Source organism: Quercus robur, chromosome 4 (assembly GCF_932294415.1).
Source record: "Quercus robur chromosome 4, dhQueRobu3.1, whole genome shotgun sequence".
Lineage (NCBI taxonomy): Eukaryota > Viridiplantae > Streptophyta > Magnoliopsida > Fagales > Fagaceae > Quercus > Quercus robur.
The window spans coordinates 32,140,357-32,145,657 of record NC_065537.1 but is presented as its reverse complement, the minus strand read 5'-3'; the positions used below and the strand labels follow the sequence as shown (position 1 = coordinate 32,145,657).

The window sequence follows — 5,301 nt, the reverse complement described above, 5'->3', positions numbered from 1 at the left end:
CCCACACCACCTGTGCACACCCACATGCAGAGTCCCCTACACACCCTTACACACACAGCAGCTTTACCCACACCACCTGTGCAGCATACCCTTACACCTACTTAAAAATATCTACAAATATCAATAGCCCACAACTGTCACAGTCTTTATTTACAAATATCTGTAAATATCCACATTCCACCTGTCACAATCCTTACAATTAAAATTCAATCCTTACAATAACAACTGTCACAATCCTTACCATCAAAATTCAATCCTTACAATCCTTACAATCAAAATTACAATAACAATTGTCACAATCCTTACAATCAAAATTACAAAACAATTGTCACAATCCTTACAATCAAAATTCAATCCTTACAATCCTTACAATAACAATTGTCACAATCCTTACAATCAAAATTACAATAACAACTGTCACAATACTACTTTTGAAGACTCTAGGCCATTATGTGCAGGGCATGGTGCAGCTGATGCACTGTGAAGCTGTGCATAGCATTCTTCATTCAGTTTGCCATCTTTTACAATCTTACGATGAATAGATACTTTGAACTTTCCTTCTTCATCGAGTTTCCCTACCCCTCTTGTCTTTAAGTGTCCATTTTTTGGCTTGCAATCAATTGTTACTCGAAGCCCTGCACCATGATACACAAAATTATTGTTACTTGTTTTTCACTATTGTTTGTATATGGCATCATTAATCATATGTAAGAAAAAAGAACAATGCACCCATCACTTTGTCCATATTGTCCATAATTTTTACCCTAAACAGAATATGGGACCAAGATTAGCAAATAGTAGCATTTCAAGTCAAAGCATGCCAACATTGCACTTTTACAAGGCAAACTTGACATTGACATTTAAAAGAACAATGCACCCATCACGAGTAGAATAAAAAAGAAACAATGCATCAACCTTGAACAATTCAGTATTTATGACAGTTCCAAAAAAGAAAACCATACCTGCAAAGGCATGTTTAGTCTTAATGTTACTTTGCTCACAGTCTGCACAAGCAACTAGACTATAAACACTTAAACTCATCATACTGTCATACACATGAAAAAAAAAAAAAAAAAAACAGATCAAGAAATACTCCAATTTGGACAAAAAAAAAATTCCTAACTTTTGAGGAATTCATTTCAAAGGTCTGCTAGAGCAAATACTCGCTCACTATTAAGCAATTTAAAAATATCATTATTTGAAGTAATTTTCAGTTTATAGCTAATCAAGAAAAACATGAAACATGAATTAGAAAAATTCATGAATTAGTTTGACAATGGTAAAACGCATTCATCAACTTAAAGATTATGATGAATATATAACAACTTTAAATCAGCAAAGCAAAACTTCGCAAAAGTTTGGGATTTAGTCCTCTCATGGTGAAAAATGACAAAAGATATATGCTTGTTTATTTAAAAGGAAAACAAGTAGGTAAACCACCATTTATACATATAGATTCTGTTAACAAGAAAACAAGAGACATATAGCTATTAATCCATTTAAGCTTTGGCCACAATAAATGGGGAAAATTCATAAAACAAACTCTTGTTCATAAGCTCAATTGTGCCTAAATTTAAATGCAATTTCTACTTTATTGTATAGATCAGTACCATATTTGTATAACTTAGAAATGCCCAATTATAATTAGAGTTCATAAATCAGTAACATATCTGTATAACATTGAAATGCCCAAGAATTAAAGTTCATCTAGAAATATTTGAAGATTTATTAAAAGAAAAAAACACGTCACCAAATTTTCAAACATTCTTTTGAACCAAAAACCCAGAATGTTTGAGGGAAGCCTTAACATATAAAAATCTAAATTGACTACTTAAAATTTGGGCTAAACTTGTTAAGTATGATTGGTAACAATTCAAGCAAGCAAAAATTTTCCCCTCAAGTTAGCCTATCAAGAGCCACATTTTATACCTTTAAAATGAACTACAACACGTAAAATACCCATCTGCAATTTAGGAAAATAACAGGTACCTAAGAAAAATTAGGACAAAAAGAGAAATTTCATAATGATTTTTTTAGCATATACCAAGCAACACAATTACTTTACTGATGTCAAAGACAACAACACACAACAACTACAAGTAGGCCACTTTCCCTTCAATCACAACACATTTGGCTGTACCCAAAAACCTCCATTGTTTTATGCAAAAGGAAACCTAGTCATTAATAAAAACTGAAACAAAATGGGGGTTTCGATCATATCTAAAAAGCAAATAAAAAGAGAAGAGAAAATAAAGAGAAAAAGAAGGGTACCAGCGGCCACCAATGGTGTAAACACCGTCTATATGCACCGCTGCCTGCAGTAGGGTGGTTGCAAGATGAAGCTCAGCCAAGAACAATCTGTATCCAATAACACAAATTCCACATTATATTTTTCACAAGTACAACAGGGAATTCAATTTCTTTATCAAAAGAAAACGAAATCCTAATACAATACTAAAAATTAAAAAATCTTTTTTTTTTTTTGTTGAGAAAATTAAAAGAAGGAAAAATCAAAGAGGGAGATAGAGGAACTTTACTGGAACCACGCCGGAATTGGTGGAGCGGAACACGGTGGCTGCTAGCGATAGCCATGGAGATTGAGCATCAACTTCTCTCTTTCCCAATTTTCCCCAAACCCAAACCCTAACCTTCTCTGATTTGGGTCTGAACCAAATCGGCAAGGCTGGCTCACCGCAACCACCACCTCCGATGGTGGCTTTTTCTCTCCTTCGACCAAAATCTCTTTCCCTCCATAGATCAAACCTGAAAGATCATCAACTTCTCTCTTTCCCGATTTTCTCCAAACCCAAACCCTAACCTTCTCTGATTTGGGTCTGAAAAGCATCAATGTCTCTCTCTACACCCAATTCTCTCCAAACCCCAACCCTTACTCTCTCTCTGATCTGGGTTAAAAAAGGATGCGTGTATGGGTGTCGGGATCTCTGGTGAGCTAAGGTTTTTTCTTTGTTTTTGCTGATGGGTTTGAGTTGAGTATGCTAGAGGTGGAGGTTGAGAGAGTTTGAACTTTGAAATTTGAGAGAGAGAGAGTTTGAACGGCTGATGAGAGTTAAGAGTTTAACTCAAGTTTTTTTTGTCCGGTTGAGTTAAACCCCAGTTAAGTCAATTGAACTCCAGTTAAGTGTGGTGGACACATTTTAAATGATGTGTCCAATTTTTGAGCGTGGATCATTTTGGACTCAATCCCCACCGTGAACTGGAGCCTCTCCATTTCAAAGGGAAATGGAGAGGATCCGGTTCCCCCAGGGATACTCTTGTTATACTTTACTCCAATAATATATCTATCTTTTATCTTCAAAAAGCTATTCCTCTTTTTCTTAACTAAAGAGGAATAGTAAAGAAAACTGATTAGACAAATTTAAAATAAATGGCCACAAAATAATAATTTAAATAAATGCATTTACTTCGTACTACAGCTTTTCAACAAATGGAATGAAAACACTTGTCATTGTTATATGCTAATGGATGCTTTACAGAATCAAAACCAAATCGTGTAGTTTGAGAGCAGTAACAACTAAAACATTATAGCAAATGTAATAAAGAAGAATCAAAGCCAGATTATCTCAAGTGATGCTCTACTTAGGGAATTGCGAGAATCACAAATTTGAGGAATGAAAAGTGACAAGAAAGTGAAAGAGTAGGAAAAAATAGAAATAAGAAAAGTGAAATTAGAGTTAGCCAATCCAACAATGGAATAACACGTATTTATTAGAGTTTATGGGTATAACAGTTGGAACTAAGAAGTCTAAAAGTATTGCAAAGTAAGATAGACACTGTAATTGGGAATGCTAAAGACAGAGTAGAGGAAATGCCGGATATTATAGTTAGATAATACAATACTAAATGCTGGCCCCTTTTTTAATAGATATAAATATATAATTGGTAATAACGAAAAGCAATTGAAGGAAAGGCAGAGGAGGAGACTCTTTTTCAAAATATTGTTATACAGGTACGGATCTAGGATTTCAAGTTAGGGGGCGAAGTATAAGAAAAAAAAAACCAAATAGGTATTTATACAATATTAACAAACTATCAATTAAGATAAATATACAAAATCATTGTTTCTTAATACATTAAGATGCAATCATCTACTAATGATGACAAAATAATAATAATAATAATATTGTTTCTTAAGATTATCCGCTATTGCAAAAAAAAATTATTTTAACAAACCAAAAATTACTTTTGCTACTTTAATATAATATTTAAAACGTCTCGTACAGTAGTCTTTTTGAGGACACCCTTTCCAAATAACAAAGGATTTCTAACAATTTCGTTAGTTGCCCGGTTTTGAAAGTATGTGTGAAACTAGCATCTCGAGTTTTTAAAACTCGAGATTTAATTAGAACTCGAGTTTCTAAAGCTCGAGTTCGTTGTTTTGGTAATACCCTTACGTGGACAAATTTTTCACGTGGAGCCATGTAAAATCGAGTTTATAAGACTCGAACTTTGCCCACCATTAAAACACAAATCCACAGCACTTTCAAACGGCTCATTACAAAATCCTCAAAGTTCAAACACCTAAACATGAACCCTTTCAAACTCACTCCCTCAAACTCACTCTCAAACTCCGCCCTCTCAAACTCACTCTCAAAGTCACTCACTCACTCACTCACTCACTCTCAAGCCGTTCGTAGCCCACCGTTTGTAGCCCGCCATTCGTACTCTCTCTTTTCAGGTTCTGGGTTCTCTTTTTCTTTTTTTTTCTTTATGCTTTTTTTGGATTTGTGTGATGGGTTATTGTAAATTTGAGTTCTTTTCTGTTTTGGGTTCTTGAAATTTTGGGTTTTTGTAGCTCAGTTTAGTGGCTGAACTTTGTCTTTTGTGTTTTTGTTTGGGTTTTGGGAATTAGTGGCTGAATTGAATTTGTTGTGATGGGTTGCTTTCTGGGTTGTTAAATTTAGTAGCTGAATATGCCTTGGTGATTTCCTTTTTGGGCTTCTTCAATTGTGGTGGTTGCTATATGGGGGTATTAATGGCTGAATTTGTTTTTGATTTTGGCTTTTGGATCTTGGGTTTTGTTTGTGATTTCTGAATTTGGATCCTTGTTCTTGGATTTAGTAACTAAACTAAAGATGACTGTCCAAAAATATGTTGGATTCTTGTTCAATAGTTGGGATTTTTAAAATCACAAAAATATGTTATGGGAATATGCTTGTGTGTTTGAGCAAGTGCGCATTGTACACAGAAAAGGAAGAAAAGTGGGAAAAAGAAGAAGAGAGAGCTTGTTGTTGGTTCCTTGCATGGGTTTAGTTGTTAGTGGGTCTGTGGGTGTATATTTGG

The 5,301-nt window shown here is 34.4% G+C and overlaps 1 long non-coding RNA gene across 1 annotated transcript; it reads right to left on the bottom strand.

Annotated features, from left to right (window-relative positions):
• Positions 1 to 546: 546 nt before the first annotated feature.
• Positions 547 to 3,055, bottom strand: LOC126721143 (uncharacterized). Its single transcript, XR_007653847.1, has 3 exons — positions 2,538 to 3,055; positions 2,272 to 2,358; positions 547 to 635 (listed from the first exon to the last, which is right to left on the bottom strand). It is a non-coding gene; the product is annotated as an uncharacterized LOC126721143 (long non-coding RNA).
• Between the last annotated feature and the right edge of the window lie 2,246 nt (positions 3,056 to 5,301).